Here is a 17,550-nt window from a genome sequence, read left to right as displayed (position 1 = left end):
GAGCTGTATGTGTGCTTCATTGTATTGCATAATATGTAAACAAGTAATGCATTCTGTATGCAGGCCAACTAATCGGCTGACCAACTAATCGATTATGAAAATAGTTGACAACTATTTATATAATTGATTAGTCGTCGATTAATTGATTTGTTGTTTCAGCCCTACTCTGGATAGCAGTAAAACCAGACTGAGGGGCCGATCCCTCTAAAATTACAAAAGAAAACTATACATATAACTTAGGGTTCATTCACACAGCTTTTCATAGGCAGTTTAGGCACCTAGTGTCAATTTCTGGGACGCCCCCTCCCACCGGCTGGTTGGAGTCCTGAACAAAGCCGAGTTCAGCTTTGATCGGGTCTCCGATGTAGTAAACCGGAAGCGACGTGAAGACGTCACAGCCGGGTTACTTGGCGGCTAAAGGCGAATTTAAAAAACTGTCAGTATTCAAAAATGCAGATTTTTGACCCTCGATCCTTCCCTCGATCCTTCCATAAAGAGTACCTGTCACTGCCTATTACTGTCACAAGGGATGTTTACATTGCTTGTGACAGCAATAAAAGTGATCAGATTTTTAAAAAAACTGAGCTAAAATTAAAACATTACCGTATTTTTCGTTTCATAAGACACACCTGACCATAAGACGCACCTAGGTTTTAGAGGAGGAAAACAAGAAAAAAAATATTCTGAACCAAATGGTGTACTAAAATAATTTTTAAAATATAACCGAATAATATTTCAACCATGTAAAGTGAACAGCAGTCAACAATGGCAGTAAGAACCATCATCACTGTCATTAACAAATAATAACAAATGAGGAGAGACTTTAAAGTTCGAGTACTCTTCTAGTTTTCTGGGAACCCCAAGAACTCATCATCGCTAGTGTCAGAATTTACGAAGCTCAGTTCCTCACAATCACTGACATCACTTTCTTCGCTATCTTCATACACGATGCTATCTTCAGTTCCACCTAAGGCATTGCTAATGTCACATTTTTTGAATGACTGTATAACGATTTTCTCCTTCACTGAGTGCCATGATGTTTTCACCCATTCACAAACTTGAGTGATAGTGGGCCTCTTCATTCATCCAGTAGGTGTCAGATCATGATTACCAGCAGCCATCCATTTGTTCCACTCTTCTCGCATAAAGACTTAAAATGGTTTGTTGATGGAAACGTCAAGAGGTTGCAACTGGCTGGTAAGACCCCCAGGAATTATAGCTAGAGGAGTCTTCACTTCTTTAAAGCACTTTTTTGTAGGTTCGCTAATATGTGCTCTAAACTGGTCAAGCACTAATAAGGCAGGTTTTTTCAGAAGCCCTCCAGGACGTTTGGACCACACTATTTCAACCCATACTCTCATTCCATTTTTGTCCATCCATCCTTTCTCATGAACATGTACAATAACTCCTTGTGGAATCACTTCTTTTGGAAATGTTTTCCTTTTGAAAATTAACATGGGCATCAATTTGGTGCCGTCTGCACAGCAGGACAGCACAACCATGTAAGGGGTTTTCTCATGTCCTGAGGTTTCCCACTGTTATGGTTTTGGCACCTTTCAGATCAACAGTCCTTTTAGATGGTACATCAAAGGTTAGCGGGACTTCATCCCTATTCCTAATCTGGCCAATTTCAAATCCATTTTTCTTCCTGGCATCAATTACAAATTTATGAAAAGACAGAATCTTAGATTCATAGTCTTTTGGCATTTTTTGTGCAATTCTAGTTTTGGTGCGCATAACAAGGGCACATCGCTTCATAAATCTGTAGCACCACGACGGCGATCCAGTAAAATCCTGAATGCCTTTTTCTACAGCAATGCGTTTGGCTTCACATTTTATCATTTTTGTAGAGACGAGAAGCCATTATTCCGGTGACCTGTGATCCATTCTTTCATGTCCGCGTCTAACTGTGGCCACTTTGCAGCATGCCCACGAAAAGTGTGCTTACTTTTATCTGCTTTTTGCAGCTGATGCTCCTGTTTCCTCCACTCTCTTATCATTTTTTCAGTTGGAGATGGCCCAAAATGTCTCGCCGCTGCTCTGTTTCCATGCTCTTTAGCATATTTTACTATCTCCAGTTTAAAAGGAATTTTATATGCTAGTCTTTTCTGCTTTATCATCCTTGTACGGTATGTAGAATGAGGTGGTGGTATTTTTCTGCAGGTGGGTACTGCTGGCGAGCACTGCTGGCAGGTATTTCTGGCAGGTAATGCTGGCTGGTACTGCTGGCTGATACTTCTGGCTGGTACTGCTGTCAGGTAATGCTGGCAGGTAATGCTGGCAGGTAATGCTGGTGGGTACTGCTGGCTGGTACTGTTGGCTGGTACTGCTGGATAGTTCTGCTGGCGGATAATGCTGGCTGGTACTGCTGGAGGGTACTGCAGGCTGGTACTGCTGGCTGGTACTGCTGGCGGGTATTGCTGGCGGGTACTGCAGGCTGGTACTGCTGGCTGGTGCTGCTGGCAGGTACTGCTGGCGGGTACTGCTGGCTGTCACTGCAGGTGAGTACTGCTGGCTGGTACTGCTCGCGGGTATTGCTGGCTGGTACTGCTGGTGGGTATTGCTGGCTGGTACTGCTGGCATGTACGGTAATGGTGGCTGATACTGCTAGCGGGTACTGCTGGCGGGTAATGCTGGCTGGTACTGCAGGTGGGAATTGCTGGCTGGTACTGCTGGCAGGTAATGCTGGCTGGTACTGCTTGCAGGTATTGCTGGCTGGTACTGCTGGCAGGCATTGCTGGCTGGTACTGCTGGCTGATACTGCTGGCTGGTACTGCTGGCTAGTACTGCTGGCTAGTACTGCTGGCTGGTACTGCTGGTGGGTATTGCTGGTGGGTATTGCTGGCAGGTACAGTAATTCTGGCTAATACTGCTAGCGGGTACTGCTGGCTGGTACTGCTGGTGGGTACTGCTGGCTGGTACTGCTGGCTAGTACTGCTGGCTAGTACTGCTGGTGGGTATTGCTGGCTGGTACTGCTGGCGGGTACTGCTGGCTGGTACTGCTGGCTGGTACTGCTGGCAGGTATTGCTGGCGAGTACTGCTGGTGAGTATTGCTGGCTGGTACTGCTGGCAGATAATGCTGGCTGGTACTGCTGGCTGATACTGCTGGCGGGTAATTTCCAGCTGGTACTGCTGGCGGGTACTGCTCCAGGGAGACTGGGAGACTTGGGGACACCGGGACACCACACCAGGGAGACTGGGAGACTCGGTAACACCGCAGAGAGCCTCGGGGATACTGCCCGGTACAAAAAATGAAGGGAGATTTAATCAGTATTCGCTCCATAAGACGCACATACAATTCCCCCCATTTTTGGGGGGGAAAAAAGTGTGTCTTATGGAGCAAAAAATATAGTAAATAAAATAAACAGGAAAAAAAAATTTAAATCGCACCCTTCGCCAAGAGCTCGCACACGAAAGAAAACGCATACGTAACTTGTGCCCGCAAATGAAAGCGGTGTTCAAACCACACATGTAGGGTATCGACACGATCGCCAGAGCAAGAACAATAATTCTAAAAAAGAGCTACTCTGTAACTCTAAACTGGTAACCGTTAAAACATTTTTAAATCATCGCCTATGGAGATTTTTATGTACCGTAATTTGTCGCCATTCCGCAGGTGTGCGCAATTTTAAACCATAATGTTAGGTATCTTTTTACTCAGCGTGACATCATCTTTCACAATATACAAAAATGGGCTAACTTTATGGTTTAGTTTTTTTTATATGCAGTGAAATGTATTTTTTCCCATAAAAATGGTGCTTGAAAGACCGCTGCGCAAATACCGCGTGACAAAAAATATTGCAACGACCGCCATTTTATTTTCCAGAGTGTTTGCTAATAAAATGTATATATATATATATATATATATATATATATATATATATATAATGTTTGGGGGTTCTAAGTAATTTTCTAGCTAAAAACACAGATTTTAACTTGTAAACAGCATGTGTCAGAAATGGGCCCGGTCCAGAAGTGGTCAACATGCTGAAATAGCTCAGTCAGGAGTGCGTTAGACAGACAATCTAAAGCCGGATACACACTATACAATTTTCTTTAGATTTTTTCCTTTAGATATACCAAAACCATATAATATGAGGTCACACCTAGACACTTTTAATTTGGATGCAATCAGGCAGGCCCTTGCATTACATAGTGTGTATCCAGCTTAAAGGTCCCTGGTTCAATCCTAGATTGTGGCAGCTGTTGGGGTGTTCCCAGGAGTTTGAGGAAGTGGAATCAATCTGTATCAGCCATATAGAGAGTGATATATGGAGATCTGATGAGTGATCCATTTGCCTATAAAATCATGAGCATTTCTAATCTTTTATTGTAATAAACTTGGATATGGGCAGCCGGGTGTAAACAAACTCTGCTGTCAGGTATTGTGGGTTTTGGTGCGCTGCCCTTTATTCATTTATTTATTGGATTACCAAGATGTGAATCACTCTACGGCAGGGGTATGCAACCTTAGAGACCAGATCATCTACTTTAACAACATGGGAGAAGTCAAAGATCACTGGGTGCAATGCTCCCCCCCCCTCACTGCCCTATTTAAACCTATAACTGTACTAGCTCACCGCAATCACGTGCATTTTAATTATAGGTTTAAATCAGACGGTGAGGAGGCAACATATTATCACCTCTTCAGAGAAGCAACAGCGCCTGCTGCACTGTTGTGAATGAGCCCTTACTTACATTCAGTGGCGGCACCTTTAGGGCTAGTTCACATGTGAGGTCGGAGAGTAATATGCGGCAACCAGCTCCTTCGGCAGATGTCTGCCAGCTCCTTCGGTAGATGTCTGCACTGCATTTGATGCTGTGAGGACGGCGGGTCAGCAAGCTGAGGACATGACCTACCAGTCACCTGGCTGTGTTTGACTGGTATATTGCTATTGCCAGGTTGCTGACCCCCACCATTAGGCTTCATGCACACGGAGCACCTGTTTAACCACTATGAACGTCTTTTCTCCTGACAGGAGAAAAGCTGCTTAAAAAATGCAGTTAAAGCGTTTAGGTGTATCAAGCCCTTTATGGATTCCATTGGCCAGAATCTGTTCTCACCATGGGAATGCGTTAATGCCCAAACACTAGATGCAACTACTGTTAAGGTGCGTTTACACATGTTTATGTGACCCTAGCATTTTTTTCTGGCCTTCAGCTCCTCTTCTTAACACACCTAATGTGGTTTTTCTTTTCAGCCTATAAACACGCCTCCTCTAATACGCATGTTAATGCATGTTATTGCTTGGACACATAGACTTACATAGAGAGGCTTTTACATTCTGGAAAAAAAAAAAAAAAGCAGCATTTTGTAAGCCCCGTGTACATGAGGCCTAAGTGTTTAGCTACTCTTAGTTGTTAGAGGTTTGTCTATAGTTCAAGTATCACATGCATTTAACTGTGCCAAACTAAGCACCTTGGAGAAGTGGCTTCAGAACGGTCACACATGATGGAGGGAGTCTGCCAGAAAGAGGAATAAGGCATTACCCCTTAGACATAATGAGCATTTAACCCTTGCAGTATGGGTGCCACTTCACAGGTAAACTTTTTCCTGCCTGGATTGGAGCTTTGAGCTCACAGGGAAACTAATGGTGCATTCACACCTGAGCATTTTGTAGCTCAAAAAGCAAAATCCCATTTATTCCAATGGCCCCTGTTCACATCTGAGTGTAAATGGGGTCATTGTATTTAATGGAATTTTGCTGGTAGAGCATTTTTGAGCTCCAACCTACAAAAGGCTCAGGTGTGAATGATGCCTTAAAGTAAATCCGTTCAAAACACCCCTAAACAACCTATAGTATTAGTTCAAACTTTAAGGGCATTGGCAAGCTTTCTAACTCTTAGCACTCCTATCTTTTTTTATGGAGGGGGGGCGATATAGAGAGGACCTTGCTGTAGAGCTCCACATTCACACACAAAATGCCATCAAATACCAGTTGCCAATACCTGCCCAACATTGCTAGAAAGATAGAAATGAAAGCATCACAAATCAGCTCCCTGTCATATTATCAGCAGCGTTAAACTTGCACTTCGTCCACAAATCCAGAACAAGGATCTATCAGAGGGGTTGGTTGTCTCCAGCCTCCATGTCGCTCCTACCCTTCATTTTACCTAGTCACCCTCAGGCACTAATGTACCACATGTAGACTTCTAATGGGGAACAAAGATGTTCTCTCCCTCTCACTTCAGGCCAACTCTGGATTACCTCATATAAATATTCTTATAAATGTCCTGTACATCCCCCTCCGCACACTGAGGTGCTGCTGGAACCCCCAACTCTGAACCCCGATAGGGTTACTGTACTGTACACCCTTGTACCCCTAATGCTCTCCCCCCTCCCACCCCAATCTCTGAGCCCCAACAGGGTCACTGTATTGTACACCCAGTACCCCCAGAGCTCCCCTGTCCTCACACCCCAATCTCTGACCCCCGATAGGGTCACTGTATTGTACACCCTGTACCCCCAGAGCTCTCCCTACTCACACCCCAATCTCTGAGCCCCGATAGGGTCACTGTATTGTACACCCTGTACCACCAGAGCTCTCCCTCCTCACACCCCAATCTCTGAGACCCGATAGGGTCACTGTATTGTACACCCGGTACCACCAGAGCTCTCCTCTCTCACACCCCAATCTCTGAGCCCCAATAGGGTCACTGTATTGTACACCCTGTACCACCAGAGCTCTCCCTCCTCACACCCCAATCTCTGACACCCGATAGGGTCACTGTATTGTACACCCTGTACCACCAGAGCTCTCCCCCCCTCACACACCAATCTCTGAGCCCCAATAGGGTCACTGTATTGTACACCCAGTACCCCCAGAGCTCCCCCGTCCTCACACCCCAATCTCTGACACCCGATAGGGTCACTGTATTGTACACCCTGTACCACCAGAGCTCTCCCTCCTCACACCCCAATCTCTGAGCCCCGATAGGGTCACTGTATTGTACACCCTGTACCACCAGAGCTCTCACCCCCTCACACCCCAATCTCTGAGCCTGATAAGTTCACCTGTACTGTTCCCCCCTGTACCCCCAGAACTCCCCTTCCCCCACACCCCAATCTCCGACCCCCGATAGGGTCACTGTACTGTACACCCTGTAGCCTCAGAGCTCTCCTCCCTCACACCCCAATCTCTGACCACCGATAGGGTCACTGTACTGTACACCCTGTAGCCTCAGAGCTCTCCCCCCTCACACCCCAATAGGGTCACTGTACCCCCCAGCCTTCCACTTATACACAGATCTCAGGCTACTCCTGTTGCTAGGTTACCAGCCACCATTTCCTTAGAGGCCCAATGCAGCCAAAATACATCCTTTAAAACCTCAATATGATAAATATATACATATGTACAGAATGAAATCTATCATTTTATATATGTACATTAGAAAAATGTCATAAATAATAAAGGGACAGGCTAATTACATAACAGTACATTATACATACATCTGGACAGTCTAGGACAGGCATGGCACACGCAGATAAAACAGTGGGCCCCACCGAGACAACAACATCTTCTAGGGACTACATTATGTCCTAGGGCACAGGTGTCAAACACAAGGCCCGCCAGGCCATTTCATGTGGCCCTCGCACCTCTCCTACAGCTGTGACACCCCCCTTGTCTCTGCCCTCACCTTCTGTAGTCGGCAGCAGAGAGGACAGAACTCCTTTTCCAGATCCTGTACTCCTCTGTGCAGCTGCAGAAAGGCTCCTCTTTGCCCACCCCCCCCTTCCCAGCAGTTTGCAGCAGAGAGGAGGGCAGAACTCCTCCTGCAGATCCTGCACCTCTCTGTGCAGCTGCAACCCCACCTTGCCTTTGCCTCCCCTGGTCTTAGCATTCAGCAGACCCTGGAGGCTTACTCCAGCCCTTCTCTGGTTCTCCTCCAGACTCGGCACTTCTTCCCAGATCCACCCGCATCTTCTTCTTGGCAGCAGCACAAGGTAAGGGGGTGCATTGTGATGTAAGGAAGGGTGGGAGACTTTTGACTTCTGATGGTGGGGGGATTCTTGAAATCCCATGTAAGGGTGAAACGGGGCGTGGGGTGCTCTGGACATCTAATCCTACAGATATAACCGACCCTTTGAGGGCAACCATAATTCTGATGCGGCCCACGATTAAATTGAGTTTGACACCCCTGTCCTAGGGGGTTCATTCAATTTAACACAGTGAAGGGGTCCCCAGTATGTTCAAAAACATTGCAGCTTTGAACTATTGTGAATAGTTATAAAGCCTTACCTTGTAGGTCTCAGCTGTGTAGTTATAAATCCAAAGCCTTGTAGGCCTCAGCTGTGCCCCATCCTGTCCTGTTGCTAGGATGTTCCAACCAATGGAAGCTCACCACCAGCATTACAGGGGAGAATTTCCCTCATTAAAACCTCTAAAGTTTACACTGCGTTCTCTCTCTCACAACACTGCTGAGCTCACCCACTGCTGTGCCATTTGGTCCTCTCAGAGTCCTGGCTGAAACAAGACTTCAGTTAGCAGCCCCCACATCCTGCCTTGTTGCTAGGTCACCGAACGCTGTGCCATTATGGCCCCTCAGAGTCCTGACTAAAAAAACTCCAGTTAGCAGCCCCCACATCCTGCCTTGTTGCTAGGTCACCCACCGCTGTGCCATTATGGCCCCTCAGAGTCCTGACTAAAAAAACTCCAGTTAGCAGCCCCCACATCCTGCCTTGTTGCTAGCTCACCCGCCGCTGTGCCATTATGGCCCCTCAGGGTCCTGGCTGAAAAACTCCAGTTAGCAGCCCCCACATCCTGCCTTGCTGCTAGCACAGGAAAACAATTGGTCTTTGCTCCTGTGCTGCTGACAGTTGTCTTCCAAAAGCTTTCACATCCTAGCAACAGTCAGGACATGGGGGTTGCTAACTGGGAGTTTTTCAGCCATGGCTTCTGAGGTAGACCAATTGGCCTACCAGTATGACAATAAAATAAATTAATATTTGACAAAGCTGTACAGTTTTTTAATATCTACTGGAGTCCTCTAACTGCACTGGCTATTTTCAAGAAAAGGTAACCAGCCCATAGCACACCATTCCTGGCCTAAGATCAAATGGCAACCTACATATACTGTATATCCAGCATATTCCAAGTCATGAAAGGGTTAATTCACCTTTACCAAAAAGTGCCTATGCAGATAAGGGGTATCTGAAGCTGAAAACAAACTGAGCAGGTTTGACCAATGTTGAATATTGCCCTTGCTATAGGCCATTTATGTACCTTCTGAAGCCTGACTGGAATACTCGCAGGACTTTACTAGGACATTGCTAAGTAAGGCCTAGTCAATACTGCTCCCCTCCACCATCACAGAAGTAAGCTCTCGAATGTAGAGCTCCGAGCTACTGCATCAGGGGAAAGAGAGTGCATGTGAGGTTTGGATCAGAGAAAGAGCTCGCTCCTGTGATGGTGGAGGTTAACAGTAATGGCTAGGCCTCACTTAGCAACGTCCTGGGAGTAATCCAGTCAGGCTTCATGAGGTACATAAATGGCCTACACCTATAGCGAGGGCATTATTCAACTTTAGATAGAGCTGCAGAGTTTCTTATTATCTACAGACGCCCCTTATCTGCATAGGCAGTTCTTTGGTACAGATAAACCATCCATTTAACCTCACTGGGAAGGTTGTACTTCAAACCAGGATGTATAACACGTCACCGCAAAAATAAACCATGCAGTGAATGTTTATCTGACCTCCAGATCGTCTCCTAAATCTACTTATGAAAACGAAATGCAAACCCCCCATCTAACCAGATGTCCTCTAAACCCTAACCTGGGTCTGAGGAAACTCTTGTCAGTGTTTTCCCCTCAGCTGCTTTTTACTGCATACAATGCAGGGCCACAAAAGTTGATTCTGTACTTCCTTCACAACAACATGTACTATATTGGATCATTGTATACAGGAAAAATATTGTAAACCTTGGGGCTCATTCACACAGGCACTTATGAAGTGACGTTTGTTTACTTTTTGTACTAGTGCTGAGCAGTGTGGAATCAGCCTATATAAAGTGAATGGACATGCGTTTGCTATACAGACTCTGCCACACAGTTTTGACCCAGAGGCACAAGCACTGCACTTGGTCCTGCGTACCTGTCCCTGCGGGTGAGTCCATACAGCCAATGTGTGTCACTTAAAATAGAGTGCCTGCACACAGCTCAGCATTAGTGCCTGCACACAGCGCCAGGCGCTGGTCCACCCCAGACTGGAGGAAGGCCAACACTCTCGACACCCAGTACGAGCGAGGGGAGAATCCCCTGGACTCACACCAGGCGAAATAAGCCTTCCAGGTACGGTAATGGATTTTACTGGAGAAGGTCTTTCTAGCCCTAACAAGGGTAGGGATGACCTCAGAAGAAAGACCCAGGCCGTTAAAGCCAGCGACCGTAAAGCAGGATGGAAGATCGGACCCTGAGACAGGAGATCTTCCCGCAGAGGCAGACGCCACGGAGGCGCCACTGCCAGGTGAACAACAACGGCGTACCAGGACCGGCGTGGCCAGTCCGGAGCCACCAGAATCACCAGGTGCAGTTCCGAGACCAATCTGCGGAGGAACCGGGATAGTAACTGAATCGGAGGAAAGGCATACATCAGACGATACTGATAAGGGGCTACTAACGCATCTGAGGCGTCCGCCAACGGATCGCGTGTTCTTGCCACGAACCTTTCCACCTTTTGATGCGAACAGATCCACGTCCGGGGATCCCCACCTCGCGCACAGCATTCGAAGGACCTCCGGGTGTAGGGACCATTCCCCCTGGTCCAGGGTCTGGCGGCTCAGATAGTCGGCCTGCCAATTCTCCACACCCGGAATGTGAACTGCCGAGATCGCCGGGACATGAGCCTCGGCCCAAGACAGAATGTCGGTCACCTCCCGGGCCGCCCGAGCACTCCTGGTGCCCCCTTGGTGGTTGATGTAAGCCACCGCGGTAGCATTGTCCGTCTGTACCCGGACAGGGCGGCCCCGAAGACGGCCCGACCACTGGAAGAGACAGAGTTTTATCGCTCGCAGTTTCCAGCACATTTATCGGGAGGGAGGACTCTTCCTCCGACCAAGTACCCTGGGCAGACAGGTTGCCCAGGACTCTACCCCAGCCCGACAGGCTGGCATCCGTGATAATCACCGTCCACACCAACGGACGGACGGACTTGCCTTATGCCACCGACATGGATTGGAGCCACCACAGAAGAGCCAATCTGGTCTGACGACTCAAGGAGACACACAGATCCAGGGACTGAGGCAGTCCGTCCAGAATCATTCCCAGGTAGGGAAGACGAAGCGATGGAGACAATGTCGATTTTTGAACGTTGATGGTCCATCCGAACTCCTGGAGCGTCTGTACCGTGGTGGACAGATCGCGCACTGGGTCCTGGCTGGCACGTGATCTCAGAAGTAGATCGTCCAGGTAACCCAAGACCGCAATGCCCTGAGCCCTCAGCAGGCCCAGAACCGGCGCCAACACCTTGGTAAACACCCTTGGTGCCGAAGCGAGACCGAAAGGTAACGCCACAAACTGGTAGTGGTCCTCTGCGATAGCAAACCGAAGGTACCGCTGATGACCCTCGAAAATGGGGATGTGCAGGTACGCATCTTTCAGATCTATCGAGGCCAGGAATTTCCCTGGACTCAAGGAGGCCACCACCGAACAGAGAGACTCCATACGGAACTTCCGAACACGCACGAAGCGGTTCAGCGCTTTCAGGTCCAGAATAGGATGCACTTTGCCCTCCTTTCAGTCATTCGTAATGCCAGGGCGAACCATAGCTGAACGTTTGATGGGGGGCTGGGGGTCCATCTGACCCTTTTGCCCTGGAGAACCAGGGCGGCCAGTCTGAATCCCAGCACCGCATGATCCATCTTCATCCGAAGAGAAGCCTAACACTAGAAGCTGACAAAATAAACAGCTAGTAAAGTAAGAAAAAAACTGACATTTTCAAAGAAAATCAAAGAAAAGATTAGGAAGGCTGAGACTGAAGCCCCAGCACAGGGAAGCCTGACTACTCCTGACGCTAGGCAGATTAAAACTGAGTTGGGAGTGGTGATGCAGGGGGGTATTGACCAGATGGGACAGCCCCCATGGGTGTGTATATGCTAATGCCTTTTGTCTTTGGACTAAGTCTATATGCCTAGCTCAGTGGTTCTTAACCTTGTTGGAGGTACTGAACCCCACCAGTTTCATATGCGCATTCACCGAACCCTTCTTAATTGAAAAAATAAAATATGATTTTTTCAAATTCAAAACATAGGTATATATTTAGGTATATATTTATACATAGGTGCACAAAATGAACAAAACCATTAAAAAATAAAACCATAAAAAAAAAAAAGAGAAAAAAAAAAAAAGGCTCCATAGCTCAGGGGTTAGAGCACTGGTCTTGTAAACCAGGGGTCGCGAGTTCAAATCTCGCTGGGGCCTCCCTGCAAGTGTTGGCGACTGTATCTCAAAAAACAAAACCATTAAGAACAAAGAACAAAACCATTAAAACATGGGGTGTCAGGAGGGCACACACTGGGGTTGGGGGGGTTGGGAGGGCATACTATGGGGTGTCAGGAGAGAACACACTGAGGGGGGAGGTGTTGGGAGGGCATACTATGGGGTATCAGGAGGGCACACACTGGGGGGGCTGGGAGGACATACCATGGGGTGTCAGGAGGGGACACACTGGGGGGAGGTGTTGGGAGGGCATTCCATGGGGTATCAGGAGGACATACACTGGGGGCGGGGGGTTTTGGGAGGGCATACTATGGGGTATCAGGAGGGCACACACTGGGGGGGTTGGGAGGACATACCATGGGGTGTTAGGAGGGCACACATTGGGGGGAGGTGTTGGGAGAGCATTCCATGGGGTATCAGGAGGGCACACACCAGGGGGTATTCACAATGCTTTATTGAGCTAAATGAAAAGGACATGCATTTCCATCTGTCAGCTAACAGCACCTCTATGCTAAGCTGCAGTAACTCAGCAGACGTAGCATAGAGGTCCTTGTAAACGGCGGCGGGAATAAGGGGCGGAGCCTCAGCGGGAGAAGGGGGCGGGGCCTTGGTGGGAAGAAGGGGCGGAGTCTCAGCCTCGGCAGGAAGAAGGTGAGTGCCGAAGTGTGTGCTGAATAGGAGGGGGATGGGGCAGCTGCATATGAGGAATTCATCTTTCCCTAGCTCCCTGTCCCCTTCAGTGCTCTCCACCCCCCTGGTTTTCCCTGCCCGCCCCCCAAGTGCTACCTGTCCCCCCCCCAGTGCTCTCCACCACCTGGTTTTCCCTGCCCACCCCCCAAGTGCTCCCTGCCCCCCCTGTGCTCTCCACCCCCCTTGTTTTCCATGCCCGTCCCCCAAATGCTCCCTGCCCCCCCAGTGCTCTCCACCCCCCTGGTTTTCCCTGCCCGCCCCCCAAGTGCTCCCTGTCCCCCCCCAGTGCTCTCCACCGCCCTGGTTTTCCCTGCCCGCCCCCCAAGTGCTACCTGTCCCCCCCCGTGCTCTCCACCCCCCTGGTTTTCCCTGCCCGCCCCCCAAGTGCTACCTGTCCCCCCCAGTTCTCTCCACCCCCCTGGTTTTCCCTGCCCACCCCCCAAGTGCTACCTGTCCCCCCCAGTGCTCTCCACCCCCCTGGTTTTCCCTGCCCACCCCCCAAGTGCTACCTGTCCCCCCCAGTGCTCTCCACCCCCCTGGTTTTCCCTGCCCGCCCCCCAAGTGCTACCTGTCCCCCCCAGTGCTCTCCACCCCCTGGTTTTCCCTGCCCACCCCCCAAGTGCTCCCTGCCCCCCCTGTGCTCTCCACCCCCTGGTTTTCCCTGCCCACCCCCCAAGTGCTACCTGTCCCCCCCAGTTCTCTCCACCCCCCTGGTTTTCCCTGCCCACCCCCCAAGTGCTACCTGTCCCCCCCAGTGCTCTCCACCCCCCTGGTTTTCCCTGCCCACCCCCCAAGTGCTACCTGTCCCCCCCAGTGCTCTCCACCCCCCTGGTTTTCCCTGCCCGCCCCCCAAGTGCTACCTGTCCCCCCCCAGTGCTCTCCACCCCCTGGTTTTCCCTGCCCACCCCCCAAGTGCTCCCTGCCCCCCCTGTGCTCTCCACCCCCTGGTTTTCCCTGCCCACCCCCCAAGTGCTACCTGTCCCCCCCCCCCAGTGCTCTCCACCCCCCTGGTTTTCAGTGCCCAACCCCCAAGTGCTACCTGTCCCCCCCCAGTGCTCTCCACCCCCCTGGTTTTCCCTGCCCACCCCCCAAGTGCTCCCTGACCCCCCCCCAGTGCTCTCCACCCCCCTGGTTTCTGGTCTCTTGTATCATGTCCGCAGTCTCTGACCATCTCTTGTATCATGTCTGTAGTCTCTGACCATCTCCTGTATCATGTCCTCAGTCTTTGACCATCTCCTGTATCATGTCCTCAGTCTCTGACCATCTCCTGTATCATGTCCTCAGTCTCTGACCATCTCCTGTATCATGTCTGCAGTCTCTGACCATCTCCTGTATCATGTCTGCAGTCTCTGACCATCTCCTGTACCATGTCTGCAGTCTCTATCTATTTATGCTGAAGGTAGGACTGTGCAGGGGAGGCAGAGAGTGCAAAAGGAGGAACTGTGATTAGAGAGACGGGGGAGGGGGCAGATGGCAAGGGGCACTGTGATGGGGGCTGTGAAATTTGTGCAATAAATATTCTTGAAAACATTACAAATTTCTGTGGGTGTTTTTACATTTTAAAGTTGGGGGGGGGGGGGTGCCAGATATGGGATCCGCCCCGGGTGCCAAATGCTCTAGGTACGCCACTGGTGACCAGCGCTATGGAGTGTATGGGGTAGATAAAAATTTGGTAGAAAATTGAAATAAAAAATTCCAAATAAAAATTGTAGGTGTAAGCTGCCACCAACCAACCCCTGGAGTACAAGGGTTAAAATATGAGATAAAAGTAGAAAAGGTTAGAAAAAGGCGCTACCTATGAAAATTATATATTAAAATGGTACTTTGTATATGTGTTTCTAAAATCACTTATATGCATAAAACAGATAAAAAAATTTAAATGGTGACATAAAGTGCAAAAGTGCCAGTACGAAATGATAAATGGGCTTAGTTTTCACATTCCCCGAAAGGTGCTCAGTATATAAAGAATGGTATACAGTGAACAATAAATTAAATGGTGTACAGTGAACAATAATTTGAAGGAGAGGTGCACAAGTTGTGATAAATATTTATTTTATAGTGCAGGTGATAAAGAAGATATAGTGCAAACAATAAATATTAAAAGTTCTGCATAAATAATTAGTATATATTTCCTCTAAAATACTGAAATAAAATGTGAACAAATAAAGTTAGGAAAGGGAGAAACTCTTTCCTGAATAATGCTGGGTGCAGTGTCCATGGTAAACCAGGATATTTCAATAAGTAAAATTTATAAAAGGGTGTGTTACACCTGTGGGATCCACTAGGTGTCGCACTTTCTCTATACAACCTGTCGGTATGAGGTTTCAGCTGTATTAACCACTTTACATCTGTGCGCAGTAATACTACTGCGGCAGTGTGGCACGATCCCGTCTGGTCACGTAGATCTACGTCATGGGCGATCTCGGCTCCCAGAGCGCGCTCCCGCGCGCCGCGAGTCCCGATTCCGATGGCATTCGGTAGGGAACCGATCAATCACCAGATACTGACCAATGATTTTTGGTCAGTGTCTGGCGATCGGTCCCAACCAATGGCAATCTGTCCCCTGTCTGTGTAATGTAAACACAGGCAGGGGAAGTGATGTCACTGTCCCTCCTGGAGTCCTTTCGGTTCCAGGAGAAGACAGAGAGACATCAAAAACGTGAGTTCCACCAAGCAGCACACTGACACACCTCACATAGGCACATGTAACCCTTTGATCACCTCTGATCACCCCCTGATCACCCCCAAACCCCTCACAGTGAACACTATATACAGTGGTATACAGATATTTTACTGATCACTGTATAAGTGTCACTTGTGAGCCTAGTTTGCGCCTGCGTTAGGCCCAAATTGGGTTAGGGCCAATGTTCCCTCTAATTTTTTACTGTGCTGAGCAAATAAAAAAATTTCTGAGCGCAAACCTTTAGACTGAGCAATGGGGGGGGGGGGGCGTCAATGCAGAGTGACCAGCGTGGTCCCAATCAATTGCAGAGTGCCACAGCAATGCCCCCAATAAATTGCAGAGTGCTACAGAAATGCCCCTAATAAATTGCAGAGTGCCAACAGCAATGCCCCCAATAAATTGCAGAGTGCTACAGCAATGCCCCCAATAAATTGCAGAGTGCACAGCAATGCCCCCAATAAATTGCAGAGTGCTACAGCAATGCCCCCAATAAATTGCAGAGTGCACAGCAATGCCCCCAATAAATTGCAGAGTGCTACAGCAATGCCCCCAATAAATTGCAGAGTGCCAACAGCAATGCCCCCAATACATTGCAGAGTGCTACAGCAATGCCCCCAATAAATTGCAGAGTGCACAGCAATGCCCCCAATAAATTGCAGAGTGCACAGCAATGCCCCCACTAAATTGAGAGTGCCCACAGCAATGCCCCCAATAAATTGCAGAGTGCACAGCAATGCCCCCAATAAATTGCAGAGTGCCAACAGCAATGCCCCCAATAAATTGCAGAGTGCTAAAGCAATGCCCCCAATAAATTGAGAGTGCCCACAGCAATGCCCCCAATAAATTGCAGAGTGCACAGCAATGCCCCCAATAAATTGCAGAGTGCCAACAGCAATGCCCCCAATAAATTGCAGAGTGCTAAAGCAATGCCCCCAATAAATTGCAGAGTGCACAGCAATGCCCCCAATAAATTGCAGAGTGCCAAAAGCAATGCCCCCAATAAATTGCAGAGTGCACAGCAATGCCCCCAATAAATTGCAGAGTGCACAGCAATGCCCCCAATAAATTGCAGAGTGTACAGCAATGCCCCCAATAAATTGCAGAGTGCTACAGCAATGCCCCCAATAAATTGCAGAGTGCCAACAGCAATGCCCCCAATAATTTGCAGAGTGCTACAGCAATGCCCCCAATAAATTGCAGAGTGCACAGCAATGCCCCCAATAAATTGCAGAGTGCCAACAGCAATGCCCCCAATAAATTGCAGAGTGCTACAGCAATGCCCCCAATAAATTGCAGAGTGCACAGCAATGCCCCCAATGAATTGCAGAGTGCTACAGCAATGCCCCCAATAAATGCAGAGTGCACAGCAATGTCTCCAATAAATTGCAGAGTGCACAGCAGTGCCCCCAATAAATTGCAGAGTGCACAGCAATGCCCCCAATAAATTGCAGAGTGCTACAGCAATGCCCCAATAAATTGCAGAGTGCACAGCAATGCCCCCACTAAATTGAGAGTGCCCACAGCAATGCCCCCAATAAATTGCAGAGTGCACAGCAATGCCCCCAACAAATTGCAGAGTGCACAGCAATGCCCCCAATGAATTGCAGAGTGCCAACAGCAATGCCCCCAATAAATTGCAGAGTGCTACAGCAATGCCCCCAATAAATTGCAGAGTGCACAACAATGCCCCCAATAAATTGCAGAGTGCCAACAGCAATGCCCCCAATCAATTGCAGAGTGCA

This window comes from Pelophylax lessonae, assembly GCF_965119305.1.
Source record: "Pelophylax lessonae genome assembly, chromosome: 3".
Classification (NCBI taxonomy): Eukaryota; Metazoa; Chordata; class Amphibia; order Anura; family Ranidae; genus Pelophylax; species Pelophylax lessonae.
Note: the sequence above shows the minus strand (reverse complement) of the source record.